This window comes from Sphaeramia orbicularis, chromosome 11, assembly GCF_902148855.1.
Source record: "Sphaeramia orbicularis chromosome 11, fSphaOr1.1, whole genome shotgun sequence".
Lineage (NCBI taxonomy): Eukaryota > Metazoa > Chordata > Actinopteri > Kurtiformes > Apogonidae > Sphaeramia > Sphaeramia orbicularis.
The window spans coordinates 38,195,382-38,215,203 of NC_043967.1; the positions used below are offsets into that span (position 1 = coordinate 38,195,382).

The 19,822-nt window shown below is 37.0% G+C and overlaps 1 long non-coding RNA gene across 1 annotated transcript; it reads right to left on the reverse strand.

Moving 5' to 3' along the window:
* Nucleotides 1-3,700: 3,700 nt before the first annotated feature.
* On the reverse strand, nt 3,701-19,340 carry LOC115428695 (uncharacterized). Its single transcript, XR_003936674.1, has 3 exons — nt 19,330-19,340; nt 16,174-16,180; nt 3,701-3,913 (listed from the first exon to the last, which is right to left on the reverse strand). It is a non-coding gene; the product is annotated as an uncharacterized LOC115428695 (long non-coding RNA).
* Between the last annotated feature and the right edge of the window lie 482 nt (nt 19,341-19,822).

Consider the following 19,822-nt stretch of genomic DNA (forward strand, 5'->3'; position numbering starts at 1 on the left):
AAATAACTGAAAAAAAAAAGTTATGGAAGGATTTTGATGAAATTTTCAGGAAATGTTGATACTGGCACAAGGAAGAAATGATTCAATTTTGGTGGAGATGGGGGGGGAGGGGGGGATCTGCCTTGGTGGAGGTCTGCACTTTCCGAGTGCTTTTCTAGTTTTTTCTGTCATAAGTAATAGACAAAATGACTAATTTAAAGTCCCATGTTTTTTTCCAAATTGATAGTGATATTTGAAAAAACTATTTTTCCGGTTGTTCAGAAGGACCAATAAAGGCTCCTGATTAAAAAAACTGGAATTTTCTGTCAGTGATTTAATGGTTCAGGCTTTCCAGGGTTAAAGCCCATTTGTAATTGTAACATATTTAATTGTTACCGAGGGGGGGGGGGGGGGGGGGGGGGTTGATCTGCTTTGGCTTTTGTAGTTATTATTATTGCTACATTTCTTTTTAGTGTCCTGTACGAGGCTGGAAAGATGGCATCTGTGTTGAAAGTTTTTTTTTTTTTTTTTTTTTTTTTTTTTGCGGCCTGCTGGTTGAATAGACTCTTTGTGCGACCAGAGTCGAACCTGAGTTCTGTAGAGTGTCACAAAAGTGCTCCACATGTCCTTATCTGAAAATGAGTTCCAGACTTGAGCGAGATGTTTAGAAGGGGAAAAAACGGGGAGGAAAAAAAACAAAAAGTGCGTTATCTCAGATCTCGCAGGTGATTTGTCATTCCTCTGAGCGGTATTTTAAAATTCTGGCATCATGTTCTAAGACACTGTCACTATGTCGCACCCTATTAGCGCAAAAAAACACACAAAAAAAAAAAGAAAATGAATTGACATTTCCATCAGTTGGTTTGGTTGGAAATCAGATGGCATGTGGTGATAAAGCTGTAAGTAATGTTTTCCATTCTGTAGAAGTAATTCAAAACTGTTGGATAGAACCCTATGTCCACATAATATTTAACATCCTGGACTTTTATGTTAAACTTAAAAATGAGTTTTCATTAAGACATAAAACATACTAATCCTTTCTCTGGTATTGGCAGACAAACTCAAGTCTACCCCATGAACTTGTATTCTTTGAACGCTGAACGCATGGAGTTGGAAAAGACCTGGAGTTCATTGTACGACTGCGGTGGATAAATCTTTACACAGTAATGAAATAAGTTCATAACAGACTGTCTTTAAGGGCAGAGTTATTTATACAAAACTAGAATTGTATGTTTCATTATTGAGTTCAGCTCCATTTGGGAACAGCATTAGCCTAATCTTGTCTGGTTTGTTCTTATTTTTTGTTGTTTTTAATTGAACAGCTTTTTATTTATTTATTTATTTTTTATGTATTCTTGTGTTTTATTCTTTTATTTAGGTTTTATTTATTCTTCTGTACAGCACTGTGGTTGTTTTAAAGCGCTTTACAAATAAAGTTGGATTGGATTGTCTGGTGTATTACAATTTTGTGCTTAATCTAACTACGTAAAACCCAAATTAAATCCCCTTATTTATTCACTTCATTACAAACTGATGTTTTAATGTGAGTTTTTTTCTTTTTTTGGGGGGGGGGGGGGGGGGGGGGGGGCTAAAGGTTTTTTTTAATTACTTTGTTTGCCTGATGTTTGTTTTTTCTATGTGCACTTTAATTGTACTGTATTGATTATCACTGAATAACAACTCAAAAAACTCAATGATTTTTACTTTTTTCTTTTTTTTCTTTCCACCGTATATGGTTTTCAACTTTTATAATACATCATCCATGTGAAATTTATGATATAAAGTGTGTCTATTGTTTATTTTTAAAGGTTCGGTCCAATTCTGATCACCAACAGACATCATCTGTAGGGAAACCAAGGTTATTTAAAATGACTTAAACTGAGTTACGTTAAGTTGAGATAAGATAAGATAAGATAACTGAGATAAGAAAATAAAAGATAAGTGAAGTTGACTTGAGATAAGATAAGAAAAGAAAAGATAACATAAGATGAGTTGAGCTGAGGTAAGGTAAGAAAAGAAAAGAAAAAATAAGCTAAGTTGACTTGAGATACGATAAGGAAAGATAAGATAAGGTAAAATAAGATGAGTTGAGTTGAGGTAAGAAAAGGAAAAATAAGTTAAGTTGACTGGAGATAAGATAAGTTGAGGTAAGATAAGATAAGAAAATATAAGATAAGTTGAGTTAAGGTAAGTTAAGAGAAGAAAAGATGAGTTGAGTTGAAGTAAGAAAAGTTAAGATAAGATAAGATAAAGATGCGTTGAGTTGACAAGTTGAGGTAAGGTAGCGCAAGAAAATAAAAGATAAGATAAGTTGACTTGAGATAAGATAAGAAAAGATAAAATAAGATGAGTTGAGTTGAGGTAAGGTAAGGTAAAAGAAAAGAAAAAATAAGTTAAGTTGACTTGAGATAAGATAACATAAGATAAGGTAAAATAAGATGAGTTGAGGTAACAAAAGAAAAAATAAGTTAAGTTGACGTGAGATAAGATGAGTTGAGGTAAGATAAGAAAATAGAAGATAAGTTGAGTTAAGGTAAGTTAAGAGAAGAAAAGATGAGTAGAAGTAAGAAAGGAAAAGTTAAGATAAGATAAAGATGCACTGAGTTGAGAAGCTGAGGTAAGTTAAGGTAAGAAAATAAAAGATAAGTTAAGCTGACTCGAGATAAGATAAGAAAACATAAAATAAGATGAGTTGAGGTAAGGTAAGAAGAGAAAAGAAAAATAAGTTGACTTGAGATAAGATAAGATAACATAAGATAAGGTAAAATAAGATGAGTTGAGGTAACAAAAGAAAAAATAAGTTGAGCTGACTTGAGATAAGATAAGTTGAGGTAAGATAAGATAAGAAATAAAAGACAAGTTCAGTTAAGGTAAGTTAAGAGAAGAAAAGATGAGTTGAAGTAAGAAAAGAAAAGTTAAGATAAGATAAAGATGCATTGAGTTGAGAAGGTGAGGTAAGGTAAGGTAAGAAAATAAAAGATAAGTTAAGTTGACTTGAGATAAGGTAATATGAGTTGAGTTGAGGTAAGGTTCTTTTCTAGTATTTTACATATCCTGTATTCTCTAACTGGATTTTTTAATAATTATATTAGTTATCGTTTAAACTTTTACTTGTACTTTTAACTTTTACTTATGCAAATCACATTGAATTGTCTTTGTGTATGAAACACTCACTAAATAAATAAACCTGCCTTGCCTATAAAACAATTAAAAAAAAAGGATTCACTTCAACTGTAGCTCTGCAGCGACTACTCCTGTTAATGCAAATGTTTTCATTCAAAGTAAAACCTTTCACTGTTGTCGAGTCGTGCCTTCTGTGCCTCATATACCGTTGACTACTGTTATATAACAGAAGATAAACGATCAGACAGGATAATCCATCTGTTACTGTTCTGGTCACGTACGACTGTAACACCATCAATGACTGTCCTGGTGTTTGTCTACCATCACTGTTTATCGGCGGAAGCTGCAAGGACATACACACCTTCATGAATACACAAAAACACACACGTTTAGTCGACTGAATCTCCTGTTATATGAAGTTTTAGGAAGCGGTTCTTTTCAATAACTGGAACCACTCCTGTTTCAACATCTTATTTAGCTCCTAACAGAGGCCAACAGCAGACACAGACACTGAAAAAAACAGGAGTGTTATTTACTTCGGAAAACTTAGGAAAGTATTTGCACTTAGAATTGTACTGTATTTTCCGGACTATAAGTCGCACTTTTTTTCATAGTTTGGCCGGGGGTGCGACTTATACTCCGGAGCGACTTATATGTGAAATTATTAACACATTATTATATAATTTCACATGTTTGTTATTTTCACACTGACAGCCACAAGAGGGCGCTCTAGGCTTGTGTACCTGTACCTGCTACTTCTGTACGACTGAAAATTTAAAATTTCAACATTACCGGTAAATTATAAAGACAACTGAGAAGGGCTGAAAAAAACATGACATCAAAAAGAAAATCATATTCTGCAGATTACAAGCAGCAAGCAGTGAAATATGCAGCCGAAAACAGTAATCGAGCAGCAGAAAGAAAGTTTGGAGTGAGCGAGAAACTTGTGAGGGACTGGCGAAAAGCAGAGGTTACTCTTACTGCAATGAAGAAAACAAAAAAAGCTAATCGCGGGCTAAAAGCTAGGTGGCCACAACTAGAGGAATGAGTTCGCACATAGGCGCTTGAACAACGTGCAGCTGGGAGAGGCTTGTCAACAGTGCAGTTGCGTCTCCATGCCCAGGTAGTTGCCAAAGAGATGAATATAAATGACTTTGCGATAGGACCTTCTTGGTGTTACCGCTTCATGCAACGCAACCGCTCCTCTATCAGAGCAAGGATGCAAAATGCAACTTATATTCCAGTGCGACTTATATATGTTTTTTTCTTCATTATTATGCATTTTTTGGCTGGTGCGACTTATACTCCGGAGCGACTTCTAGTCCGAAAAATACGGTAAGTAAATTCTACAAGGGTGATCATCAAGTAATCTTTACTCGTGGTTTATTTTACTAGTAAACCTCAGGTAATTTACTGATGATTACACTGGGTTACAAAAATGTTTTTTGCAAGTTGTCTAGGTTTTTTCAACTGAATTAGGACCATTTTGCACCACTAAATCCAAAAATGACATCTGTTTTTCTCAATCAGGTCAGGTTTTTTTGCTAATTTGATTTTGAAAAATGTGATCTTCTCACAAAATATAATAATTAATACCAAAATAAGATTGGTAAGCACACTTTATGAAACTTGTGACTTGATTCCTGTTAGGTACAATGGTGTATTCACTGCAGATGTAGCAGAATACGTCAGGCTTATTTTTGCAAGATCTTCTAGTCGAAGCCATTTCATTTACCTGTAATATTTAAAAAAACATTAATCATAAATTGGCAAAAGTAAAATCTTCAGAATTTGTTTGTTGCAAGAAATATGAAAGAATTTTGTATCATATGATGTGAAAATGCCCATAAATGTAAGCAAAAATGTTAAAAAGCCAATATGTAGCATAGTTGGGAAAGTTGACCTGATTGAGCAAAATGAATGTGATTTTTGGATTCAGCACACCAGAATTATCCTAAATCAGCTCAAAAAACTTAAACAATAAATTTGTTGTTGACCAGTGTTATTAACATGGTCATTGAATTTGACTTTCTCCTTCTTTGTCACTTTTACTTATGCTGCGTTTCCACTACATGGAACCAGCTCGACTCTGGTACCAGGTCCTATTCCTGGAGACCGTTTCCATTACAGGACACAACCGACTATAGAGTACCTGGACGTCATAGTGAAGCAGTGCGTTACTTCCGCGTTGTCTGCTCAGAGTTGCTGATAAACTCACTCGTTTCGTGTTCTCTTGTCAAGCTCATGTTGAATTCTTACGTCTGAACCTCCTCGACAAACCGTGGTGTAGTTTTGCGGGCTGTCATCATATGGATTAACCTACCGCTATATTTACTGTCAACTTCTGAATCTGTTTTTTGTAAAATGTTGGGTCACAGAGACGACTCGCTGACCAATCAGTGGTCTGCAGTGTTTATACGTCACGTTTTAGTACCTGTTCCTCAGTCTTGGAACCTCAGCGGAGGTGATACCAAAAAACTAGTACCGGGTACCAGATTCCAGGTCCTTTTTTGTAAAGGAAACGCAAAAAGGCCGAGTCAAGTCGAGTCAAGCTGAGCCGATATCACATAGTGGAAACGCGGCATTAGACTCTAACTGCTTCAAACTGAAAAATGCTAATGCTAATGCACCTAAAGCTAATGTCTTTTCAAGGCAAATTTTAAATACTGTGACGTTTTGGTAGAACAAAGGTATGGGAGAGTGAACATTGGTCGCACATCTCAGATCCCATTACACTACACGCTTACGAAAAGGCAGTGGTTACTGTCATTAAACTACGCATGTGTAAAACAGAATAGACTCGATGACAGCAGCACAGAGCGTTCAGTCGTGGTGTCAAACTGAAATATTCCTTCCACCCAGTTCACTCAGATACTCTCCCCTGTTGATCCTTTGCACGTTACATCACGCTTTGTTCGCACCGCAAACGAGCGCCATGACAGACGGCAGACATGCTGGACTGCACACTGGATGGCAAACCGGCTAATATAGAAATTGACCTGAACGTTCTCGTTTTTGTTCGTTTTTAACCCTGCTTTACATGGACAGTGGTCGCACACAACAGTTCCACCCTTGTTCTCAGGATCTTTTCTTTTTGTCTGTTCCTAAAGTCAGAACTAGACAGGGGAAAAAGGCCTTCAGGTTTGCGGCTCCATTCACCTGGAACGAACTACAAAAAGACCTGAAACTTAAAGATCTGGTTTCGTTGGACACTTTTAAGAGGATTTTGTATGACTTAGAGAGAGAGACATGGGGCTGCAGATGTTTTACCTGATGCACTGTATCTTCATCTCATGGGGACTTTTTAGCAAAGTTGACTTTGGAAGGCTTGACTTGACTGTGTTTTTATGTGTTGAAAACTTGTTTTTGTTTTATGTATGAAAGTTTGTGTCTAACTATTTAATGTACTGCTGCCCGTCTTGGCCACAACACTCTTGGAAAAGAGATTTTTAATCTCAATGAGGTTTGCCTGGTTAAATGAAGGTAAAATAAAAAAAACAAATAAAATCCTTCTTCACAGACACCCATGGTTTCAGCTGGTTCCAGACAGAGCCTGGATCTGATGGACCTGATATTACAGATAGAACAGGCTCTGTTTGTGTCCATAGCATATTAGCTCCACCTAGCTAGATGGCTAGGCTGGGTTAACCCTCCGGTGTTTGGGTGCGCCTTTTAGGCACACTTTGCACTTCGTTTTAAAAAACTTCATATTATTTTTCACAATTTAAATAAGGTTAGAATTCAAAAGTTGTTCATTTTTGCATGATCTTTAAAATTCTGGCCACCAACTAAAATGTGTACATTGTAAACAATAGAAAATTACCAAACTAGCATCTGTCTCCCAAGTGTGCCTAAAATGCACTATTTCTTCCATTTGATATGTATGATTAGGACTGACCTGGATTTACAAAAATAAAATCAAATTAGAGCAGAAAAATAAATCAATATATAATATTTAATAGTTTGATTTATAGGTGTGCATTTTATGCACACTTGGTGACAGATGCTAGTATTTTTGTACATTTGACCTAGTGCCAAAAAAATAATGCAAATTAACCAATGTTGGAGTTAACCATTGACATGTGCCAGGATGAAAAAAATCAAATAATATGTGATCCACTTTTTATATAGGATATTGAAAAAAATATATTTTTTGTGTTTTTTGCATAAAAAAAAAAAAAAAAGGGTTTGTTTACAATACACACATGGCATTTAAAGGGTTAAAAAAAAATGTGACAATTATTGAGTATTTGGTATTTTTATTTACGGCTCAAGTTGATGAAATAGAAAAAAGCGTAAAAGAATTAAAAAACTGTATGAAAATTTTTTTGACATTATTCCACAAGTGTGCCAAAAAGGCACACTTGGTGCTTGGTAAGGGCCTTGGTGGACGGGATACCAGAGGGTTAACTACTATGATACTATGAGCCACTCTGTTCCAGTGGCTGTCATCAGTAACCTACAATATTAGCTCTGTTGTTGTAGTGGCTCCCTTTTTTTTTTTTTTTTTTTTTTACCAGCTACACTATGTTCTATGAAATACTGCTATTTTCATTATGCTGTTCCACATGTTCTATTGGTGGAACTGTACATATGACTGTGTGTAGATAGTAGAAAGGCAGACACTTCAACAACAGAGCTAATACTGTAGAATACTGATGACAGCCGCTAACATTATTACACATGTTAGTTCATTAGAGCTGCTTTTGGTTCCAGTCTATTTGAGTTTGGATGGCGTGCTGGAGGAAACATGTTAAAACATACACAGCTAGCTAGCTAACGTTAGCTGTATCGTTCCTTTGTCATTATGAGTTACATTCCTCTGCTGTGAGTGCAGTACAGTGACTCGGTAATCTAACCTGAGACTTAAGAACTGGTATCATCCAGACTTTAGTCTGCTTTTAGATCAGCACCTGTGTATGAGGACACTCCATTTAGAACAGAATGGAACAGATCTTGTGCTTTAAACTCCAGTAGACTGGAGGATTTTGCTAGATCCGTAAACACATCAGGAGGGAGAAGGTGTGGGTCTGTAGCTAGCCCTGCTATTGCTAGCTTCTCCAAATAGTGTTCTTTGTGCCGTCCTGTAAGGTGAGTCACTTCGCAGGACAACAACAAAACTTTTATTTTCAGTGCTGGTAGACATAATCCGTCGCTCATTCGTTTGTTTGTTGTGTTGCTTTTGCCGTCCACCATGGCGCTGCACCTGTAATCATGTGATAACTGTGACGTTGGTGCAAAGGGTCAATAGGCAGAACATGAGTCATAGAACTACAGAACAGCAACCTGCTTGTAACAAATATTTACAACTTGCAAGGTAGCGCACGGTCACATGACTCAGTGATACTGTAAAACACAGGAGTCACATGACTCGGCACAAACTGCCCCCATTATACGATCAGTGTGGCTCGCTACATGCTTTTTCTAACTTTTATTAATAGACAATATAAAAGTAACATTTACACATTTTACATATTTTTTCTGCAGTTTAAATTGCCTATTAAAACTTACTTGGTATTTCTAGGTTCATATCAAGGTTATTATCGTTAACGAAAACTAACGAAATGACGAAAACTAGAATTGAAAAAACATTTTCATTAACTGAAATAAATACAAACTAAAATTAAAAGAAAAAACGAAAACTAACTGAAACTGTATTGTGTGCTTACAAAACTAACTAAAACATATAAGAATTATGGATAAAATTCCATTCGTTTTTGTCTTTGTCAATGTCAGATTAATATGAATTAGTTTATTTCACTCTAGCAATTTTAGCTAGTGGCACCATACGACACTTGACGATCCGTCACTTGTGGTTTCCAGTCATCTTCTGGTTCCCACTCTACCTGGAAACATGGAGACTAAAGTTGGGAGAAAGCAGCAGAGTCCTGTCTGGGATTTATTTGAATACGACGACAGAGAAGAAGAGAAAAGAAACGACAAAACTAAGATTAATACTAAAACTAAACTAAAACTAAGCATCTAGAAAAAACAAAAACTAACAAAAACTAACAAACCTGCTCTAAAAACAAATTAAAACTAACTGAATTAGAGAAAAAAAGTCAAAAATAAATAAAACTAAACCATAATGAAAAATCCTAAACTATTAGAACCTTGGTTCATATGTAACAACTAGAACCTTTGAATATTATGTGAAAATACATAATACAGCTTACTCATCCCACACAGTTTGTTTATTACTTGAATGACACATTTAGTTTTACTTGATTAATTCCAGTTCTCACTGATACTTACTTAGAAAATAAAAATTGTGACAGTTAACCTAATAAATATAAAAATACTGCACCAAAAATCTTTTTTTTCAGTGAACCCACCTTATATTTTCTACATTGGACTCTAGGGAAGGAACAGCTGAAGTGAGCAGAATTACTACTATAAATATATATAATGCAGAAATTACAGGAAAAATGGTTTTTTTGGTGTGCAACGATGCATGCATGTTTGTTGGAATCAGCTATTTCATCACCCTATAATCACCTAATAATGATTTGCGATGTGTAACCTAAGTAACGTAAAGGACTCTATACGTGCGACAGTCGCTGCATTTCTTTTTCATTTATTAAGTGTTGACTTTTCAGCGCTATTTATACTGAGTGCTGATTAGAGATGTGTTTGTGTTGTAGGTCTAAGGCAGCCGTTCAAACCTAGCAACGAAGTTAAATCAGTTGTGATGGGTGCGAACTAAAAGAAACACTGGCATTTGGCTGGTTTTTAACACTCACTTTATATTAACATTGACAAGTTAGTTGTGAGTCACTGTGAGTTTGACAGAGAAAGGTGAAACTCGGAGTTTCATGCTCATTCAATCATCGGCTCCATATCTGTCATCGCTGATGGAAACATAGCTGCAATAAAAGACAGCATCCAAAAATACCACTGAACCACATCAACCTCAACTCTGGAAATCGAGTTAAGCACACATCGCTGATAAATCCATTATATAGGGATGGAAAATCTATATTCTTTAGAGGCAGGACCTTGAAACAGATTCTTTTTCAAGACGTATATGTTCATTACTTCAGAGGCTGTTTTTTGTGAGCAATTGTAACTGCATTAATCTATTGATCGTTGTTTTAAATGGTTTTATGTTACTTATTTTATGTGCTAGTTTTATTCCATTTTTATTGCTTTGATTTTCTGCCTACTTTTATTTGTTCTTTTCTATGAAGCACTTACTAATGACAGATTTTTAACAAATGAAGACCCAAACATCCACTGGCAACCAGAAGCATCTACTGATCGGAAATATTTAATACCTGTTGATCCACTAATCCTATCTTTACATGTAAATGTTGGTGTAAAATACAGTTTGTCATCTTTTCATGACCCATTTGGACGTACAGAGGTTCCATAGTTACCGTGGAAACACCATCATCTTCTACAACACTGATTCACCAGTAAAACCCGTGGAGTTGGATCAATGACAGTGGATGGAGACGCTTAGTTTATGTTCAGTAAATGACAGATTGTACTGAAAAAGTCACTTTTTCTTCAGTCTTCTGTGTTTTTCATATAATATCCTTCAACTTTATTCTAGGCTTTTATAAACATCATCATGATCAGTGAATTAAATATAGAAAAATACATGATTTTTCACTTATAATATTAGAATAAACAATGATAAATTGCTTTAGAAAGGTTAAATAGAGAGAAAAAACTAATTTGGGAACTGCCACAGAAGCAGCTCTGGGTCTTTATGGGTTAAGTCCCTAAATAAACATTAAACATTATTGAAAACTGTCTCCTTCCTTAATTTGTATTGTTAATTGAAGCAAAACGTCGTAAGAGTTAACAGTTACAGACAAAGAACTATTTTTCTGGCGACTTTGTAAGGAGTTTTTCTCTACATTTAATCTTTCCTAAGTGATTTATCAGCATTTATTACAGTATTATCCTTTGTGTTTTACATTTCTCAGTGAAAATGAGGTATTTTCCTATATTCATTCTTGCAATTTTTTAACTGGTCTTAACCCATGAAGACCCAGTGCTACTTTTATGTCAGTTCTCAAATGAATTTTTCTCTCTATTTAACCTTTCTTAACTGATTTATCACCATTTATTGTTATATTATTATGTTCATTTTGCGTTTTTTCAGTGTAAATCATGTATTTTCCTATATTTAATTTTCTCATCATGCAGATGTTCATCAAAGCTCAGATTAAAGTTGAGGGTTATTATATCAGAAACAGAGAAAACTGAAGAAAAAAATGGACTTTTTCAGCAAAGATATCATGAACTGAACATAAACCCAGTGTCTCCATCCACTGTCATTTCTCAGTCTTCATGGGTTTTACTGGTGAATCAATGTTTTAGAAGACAACAGTGTTTCCACGGTAACTATGAAGCCTCTGAACGTCCGAATGGGTCATATCTGATGACCATGAAAAAACGAAAACTGCATTTTACACTAATTATTTACATGGATTAATATGATTAGTGGATCAACATGTGTTAAATATTTACATTTGTAGATGATTTTGTTTAGATGGTTTATGTTTGGATCTTTATGGGTTAAGATTTGGATCAGAAGTGTATTAAAACAGAGAATAGTGATGAAAAAGTGACCTTTACAACAAAATGTGTCATCAATTGAACTGAAAAACATGGATCTACACCTCACTGATTAATGATTCAAATGTTGAATGTCAAGAAAAAAAAAAAAACATCTCCTGATTGGTTTCAGCAAGACTGTAAAATTACTTTAAGTATTATTTGCAGTGCTTTAGGAAGTTTATAACACTGGTCAACAACAAATTTATTATTGAAGTTTTTTGAGCTGATTAAGGATAATTTTGGTGTGTTGAATCCAAAAATCACATTCATTTTGCTCAATCAGGTCAGCTTTCTGAACTATGCTACATATTGGCTTTTTTAACATTTTTGCTTACATTTATGGGCATTTTCACATCATATGATACAAAATTCTTTCATAATTCTTGCAATAAACGAGTTCTAAAGATTTTACTTTTGCCAATTTATGATTAATGTTTTTTTTAATATTACAGGTGAATGAAATGGCTTGGACTAGAAGATCTTGCAAAAATAAGCCTGACGTATTCTGCTACATCTGTGGTGAATACACCATTGTACCTAACAGGAATCAAGTCACAAGTTTCATAAAGTGTGCTTACCAATCTTATTTTGGTATTAATTATTATATTTTGTGAGAAGATCACATTTTTCAAAATCAAATTAGCAAAAAAACCTGACCTGACTGAGAAAAACAGATGTCATTTTTGGATTTAGCGGTGCAAAATGGTCCTAATTCAGTTGAAAAAACCTAGACAACTTGCAAAAAACATTTTTTTTGTAACCCAGTGTTATCTTACCCAGTCAGTGAGTTTGTGCTTAGCATTAGTCAGACTCCTATAGTTTCACCTCTTTTGTCCAAATATGGTAACTTCTTGACCCCCAAACATTGCTAAAATGCAAACTAGTGGCTTCAAAACAGCAATAATATTTTTTAACAATATGATATTTTACAAACTCTACATAAAAAACATATCTACAACCACTGTCATTTGTCAAACTCCGTGGGTTTTATTGGTGAATCAATATGATACCTGATGCTGCTAAAAGCTGAGACGCTGCATTTTACCTGAATTATATGTTTTATGTTTATGTTTACGCATTTGGCAGATGCTTTTTTCCACAGCGACTTTCAGGGGAAAACCAATTAAATCACTCAATTAATCAAATTTTATCACAACAAAAAGTTATCTCATGACACTTTATATATAGAGTTGGTCAAAACCAGACTCTAAGCCAATTTACAGAAACCCAACAGAATCCTCCAGGAGCAAACACTTGTGACTGGAGACAGTGGAAGGAAAAACTGCCCTTTAACAGCAGAAACCTGGAGCAGACCCAGACTCCTGGAGGATGGACGACTGACAGGACCAGGTGGGGTTAAAGAGAGAGAGTAAAGGAAGAGAGAAAGAGAGAGCGATAGAGACTGGGGGAGAGGGGGAGACACATGGATGCAGTTGAGGATAAGTGAGTGATGATGAAGGTAGGAGAGAGGCAGGACCACCGCAGCAGGTCCAGAGATAATCCTGGAAGAATCTGTGATAATCCTGGGAAAAACCTTATTGAAATATTTAAAATAGAATGTCTGACAGTGCTAGGACAGGAGGTGCTCTCGGAAGAGCTGGGTCTTCAGGAGCTTCTTGAAGATAGACAGGGACGCCTCTGTTCTCGTAGTGCTCGGTAGAACGTTCCACCAACGTGGAACCACCCATGAAAAGAGCCTGGATTGTCTTGTACAAGGTCTGGGGACCACCAGACAACGTTCCCCAGACGAGCGGAGTGGTCGTGGGGCAACATAAGCTTTTATCAGTGCACCTAAGTAGGTAGGAGCAGACCCACTGAGAATTTTGTAGGCTATATATATATCAATATATTGATAGGATTAGTGGTTCAGAAGTTATAAAACATTTTAGATCAATAAATGTTTTAGGTCTTTGAGGGTTAATGGACACAACTGGCCGACACTGTCTCTTTCTTTTCAACAGGCAGTGGTGTTCGATGGGAAACAGATTTGAGGAATAAAGCTGCATGATCTACGCATGAGAATACCTCATTGTGGTGTAGGTCAGCTATAGTGGATTTGATCTATATGCTGTATGGGTCTAATCATAAACCAAGCTCCCCTCCCTCCAGAGATTACTGATTAGAGAATTAAAGAAAGGGAGAAACAGGATTCCCTGTATCAGATGCTGATGTCACAGGGACGCAGGAGCCAAAAAATCTGACTTGTAACGGGTGTGGTTAGTGGGTTTGTGCAGTGTGTAGAACAGATGGAGGAACCAGGACCAGAGAAGAGCAGAGGAAACTGCAGCCCACTGTCCCAAAACCTGTGAACACATGGGTTTACAGCCCACTGTCCACAACCTGTGAACACATGAGTTTACAGCCCACTGTCCCAAAACCTGTGAACACATGGGTTTACAGCCCACTGTCCACAACCTGTGAACACATGGGTTTACAGCCCACTGTCCCAAAACTATGAACACATGAGTTTACAGCCCACTGTCCAAAACCTGTGAACACATGAGTTTATAGCCCACTGTCCACAACCTGTGAACACATGAGTTTATAGCCCACTGTCCCAAAACTATGAACACATGAGTTTACAGCCCACTGTCCAAAACCTGTGAACACATGAGTTTACAGCCCACTGTCCAAAACCTGTGAACACATGAGTTTACAGCCCACTGTCCAAAACCTGTGAACACATGAGTTTACAGCCCACTGTCCAAAACCTGTGACTACATGGGTTTACAGCCCACTGCCCAAAACCTGTGAACACATGAGTTTACAGCCCACTGTCCAAAACCTGTGACTACATGGGTTTACAGCCCACTGTCCAAAACCTGTGACTACATGGGTTTACAGCCCACTGTCCAAACCTGTGAACACATGGGTTTACAGCCCACTGTCCAAAACCTGTGAATACATGAGTTTACAGCCCACTGTCCAAAACCTGTGAACACATGGGTTTACAGCCCACTGTCCAAAACCTGTGAACACATGGGTTTACAGCCCACTGTCCAAAACCTGTGAACACATGGGTTTACAGCCCACTGTCCAAAACCTGTGAACACATGGGTTTACAGCCCACTGTCCAAAACCTGTGAACACATGGGTTTACAGCCCACTGTCCAAAACCTGTGAACACATGAGTTTACAGCCCCCTGTCCAAAACCTGTGACTACATGGGTTTACAGCCCACTGTCCAAAACCTGTGAATACATGAGTTTACAGCCCACTGTCCAAAACCTGTGAACACATGGGTTTACAGCCCACTGTCCAAAACCTGTGAACACATGGGTTTACAGCCCACTGTCCAAAACCTGTGAACACATGAGTTTACAGCCCCCTGTCCAAAACCTGTGACTACATGGGTTTACAGCCCACTGTCCAAAACCTGTGACTACATGGGTTTACAGCCCACTGTCCAAAACCTGTGAACACATGGGTTTACAGCCCACTGTCCAAAACCTGTGAACACATGGGTTTACAGCCCACTGTCCAAAACCTGTGAACACATGGGTTTACAGCCCACTGTCCAAAACCTGTGACTACATGGGTTTACAGCCCACTGTCCAAAACCTGTGAACACATGGGTTTACAGCCCACTGTCCAAAACCTGTGAACACATGGGTTTGGATGGAGGCACCAGAACCAGAGAACAGCAGAGGAGAGAGAGAGAGAGAGAGAGAGAGAGAGAGAGAGAGAGAGAGAGAGAGAGAGAGAGAGAGAGAGAGAGAGAGTGAGTGAGTGAGTGAGAGAATGAGAGAAAGAGTGAGTGAGTGAGTGAGTGAGTGAGAGAAAGAGAGTGAGTGAGTGAGTGAGTGAGTGAGTGAGTGAGTGAGTGAGTGAGAGAAAGAGAGTGAGTGAGTGAGTGAGTGAGTGAGAGAAAGAGAGTGAGTGAGTGAGAGAGTGAGTGAGAGAATGAGAGAAAGAGTGAGTGAGTGAGAGAGAGAGAGAGAGAGAGTGTGTGCGTGTGCATATGTGTGCATGTGTGTGTGTGCGTATGTGCGTGCGTGCGTGTGTGTGTGTGTGTGTGTGTGTGTGTGTGTGCGTATGTGTGTGCGTATGTGCGTGCGTGTGTATGTGCATGTGTGTATGTGTGTGTCAGATTGGATGGTTTGGGACATGGGGCAGACAGCTGATGGTGGTGACCAGAGCCTCAGAGAAGACAGAGGTTGCTTTAAGTCTTCTCCATGGTTTACTTCACACATGTCCCTGTACAGTACTCCTGAGATAAACCCAGCTAGTCTGGATTAAACTGATTAGTCTGGACCCAGTTAGAAAAAATGTCTTCTGGAGATTTGACCGAATACAGCTGAACCCTGGATGCAAAAACCCTGTCTGTTTTATCTTCACCTCAGGTTTACTCCTGGCATTCCTTAGACACTTCTATGTAATCAAGTAAGTAATTGTGATGTCACTTATTTGTTTCTAACTGCTGTTTTGAAGGCAGTTTGCAATTCAGTTATGGCAATATTTTGGGGTCAAAGTGACCATATTTGGACAAAAGTGGACAAAAGCACTTCAAGTGATTTATCACCATATATTACAATATTATCATATGTAATTTTCACTTTTCATTATAAATCATGTTTTCCTGAATTTTATTTCCTCTGCTTCATTTAGATGCTCATGAAAGGTTTTTACATCAAAACAGAGAAAACTGAAGAAAAATAAAAATTTTTCAGTAAAATCTAGCCGCTACAGGGAGGTTCATGCAGCCACCTGCTGTGGCAGCGCGAGCCTCTGTTTCCCACAATGCATGTCGCGACAAAAAAATTCTGAAGATGTCCGAGTTGCCTCCCAGGGAATGTAAACACACGGGGTTTGTTTATGGTGGATGACACTTTGAAATTGTTGACCATAATGCAAGAGATTCAGGTGAGTAATCACAGAAAGACTTACAGATTCATGATACTTAGGCTATGACTGAGGTTTTACAGATTGGCTGAAAAATTCATTACGAACGTCTTCCACACCTTTAAGTAGTTTATCACCATTTATTCCAATATTATCCTCTGTATTTTGTTTTTTTTTCCAGTGGAAATCAGGTATTTCCTATATTTAATTTACTAATTGTGTAGATGTTCATAAAAGCTCAAAGTAAAGTTGAGGGTAATTATATCAAAAATACAGAAAACTGAAAAAAAAGTGACTTTTTCCAGCAAAATCTATCATTAACTTAACCCTTTCATGCATGAATTATGAGAACCTTAATCATTTTTTTTTCTTGAATGATTTTATTCCTCTTTAGGCTTTAGAAGAAAAATGGGATTGAAATTTTTTTTTTTATAAAGCTATTTTTCATGGAGTTGCAAAAATGAAAAAAAATAATGCAAAAATTAAGAAAAAAAAAAAAAAAAGCTGGACACCATGTATATAAATTTTGAAGCAAAGAAATGTATTTATAGACCTACTGTGTGAAAACTATGAAATAAAAACATTTTAATGCTGCTAATCTGATGTTTTGCCACATTTTAACATACTCTAATACTAGTCATTACTCACTTCATGGAGATAATATGCAAAAAAACAAAACAAAACACATTTTTGTTGTTAATTAAAGTCTAGTAACAATAACAAGCAAATGATTTACACTCAAACATGTTAGATCAGGTTTATCAAGAACAGCAAAGTTACAATAATGTTGTCAATTGCAGTGTATGAGATGATACATGAGTGTCCAATATGTTGGCTGATATGGAACTAAAACAACAAAATCCATGAATATATAAGAGAACAGCTGGAGAAGAACTGTCCACTGGAGTGACCACTATGCATGAAAGGGTTAATATAAACCAAGTGTGTCCATCCACTGTCATTGATCCAACTCCATGGGTTTTACTGGCGAATCAATGTTCTAGAAGATGATGGTGTTTCCACGGTAACTACAGAGCCTCTGAACGTCCAAATGGGTCATATCTGATGACCATGAAAAGATGACAAACTGCATTTTAAACCAATTATTTACATGGATTAGAGCAGGGGTGTCAAACTCATTTTGGTTCAGGGGCCATATTTAGCCCAGTTTGATCTCAAGCGGGCCAGAACCAGTAAAATAATGACTTAATAACCTATAACTAATGACAAATCCAAGTTTTACTTTTTGTTTTAGTACAAAAAAAAAACCCAAATAAATTATGAAAATATTTACATTTTACAGAAAAGATGTGGAAAAACCTGAAAAAACTGAAATTTCATTGATAAATTAGTGCAATTTTAACAATATTATGCCTTGACTTATTCTTTATACATGTACATTTACACACAATGTTACCTAAATATTTGGTAACAAGCAGAATATTGTAAACATTTTGGAGTTTGGAACTAAAATTTGAACAATTTCAACAATATTCCATCTCTTATCGTTAACACAACTACAGATCACAGTGGATCCACAAATGCACAAAACATTTAGTAACAGGCAGAATGTTGTTAAATTGCACATTTCAGGTTGTTCATCTTTGTTTTTATTTATGTACAGTATTTATTTGCATTTTATTGTGAAAGAATAGTTTTGTAAATGTGAATATTTTCACAGTGTAATGCTATTTTTTTCACTTAAATTTTTCCCACATAATTTTTCACAAAGAAAATTTGTCGTTGTCATTATTTATGGGTTATTGTGTTGTTATTTTTACTGTAGATCACATTGGTCTGTATGTGGAACCTGAACCGAAATGATTTGGACAACCTGGACTGTTCAGGTTCATTTTTGCACTTTCATCCTGCAGGGCCGGAATGGAACCTTTGGCGGGCTGGTTTTGGCCCCCGGGCCGCATGTTTGACACCTGTGGATTAGAGGATCAATAGGGGTTTAACAGCTTTTATCAGTTGATGGTTTTGGTAGATGTTTGGGTCTTTAAGGATAATTTCCTTACATTTGTTTCCATGTTGTAAACTTCACTACTTACAGGGTGGGGAAGCAAAATTTACAATATTTTGAGGCAGGGATTGAAAGACAGTGTTTGACCAATTAGTTTATTCAAAGTCATGAGAATTTATTTGCCACAAGAAAATGTACATAATAGAAAATGTTTTTATTCTATGTGTCCTCCTTCTTTCTCAATAACTGCCTTCACACGCTTCCTGAAACTTGTGCAAGTGTTCCTCAAATATTGGGGTGACAACTTCTCCCATTCTTCTTTAATAGTATCTTCCAGACTTTCTCGTAATAGTTTTGCTCATAGTCATTCTCTTCTTTACATTATAAACAGTCTTTATGGACACTCCAACTATTTTTGAAATCTCCTTTGGTGTGACGAGTGCATTCAGCAAATCACACACTCTTTGACGTTTGCTTTCCTGATTACTCATATGGGCAAAAGTTTCTGAAAAGGTATGGATAATAGTGTTAGGTATGATTATGACATCAATATATGTTTGGTTTCAAAACAATTGACGTAGTGCCTGCTGAGAAAAAACAACTAAATGTTCATTGTAAATTTGGCTTCCCCACCCTGTATACGTTTAACATGTTTAACTCTCGGTTGTGTTCAGCAGTAATTACAGTTTCCATCCCACTTTTACACTGTCTAAAGCACAGCGATGACAGCCAAAGCAAAGAAATGGAAGCTATTACCAGAAAATAACATACAAACACGACACGAAAGCACTGCCCCAAATGAGGAAATTATTAAAACCAGCCAACACAAACCGAAGTGATTATACGCAGCGTGAGCAACGACCTTAATTGATGGCGGCGTTGTCCTTTATGCACTTTAAAAGATTTTTGCAGTTAGCGTAGCGGGGTGATTACTCGTCTCCCTGGAGTGGCAGCCAGTTCCGTAAATAACTGAGGAGGCATTATGCAAATAGGAGGGAATCTAATCTTAAGTTAACAATGTCTAAGTGCTCTGTGGCCCAGATCAAAGCAGCCTGTGTATTCCAGCTATGGTCCAGCAAAGCCCAGGGCCAGATGAGCCATGAAGGCCTCCGATAGCTGCTGCCCCCAGGGTGGGACTGGGACAAGAGAAAAGAAGGTTGGAAAGTATTTATTAGGCCCACGTTATCTGCACAAAAGATACAAAGAGAGCACTTCTGATAGCAGGGGGAAACAGTGAAAAAGGAAAGCAGGGATCTCAAAGGATCCTTTTTGATTCCTTTTTGGGTTTCTGCAGAAACTGGGTTACGAGCGTCGTTCTTCAACCCGGCCCACCAACGC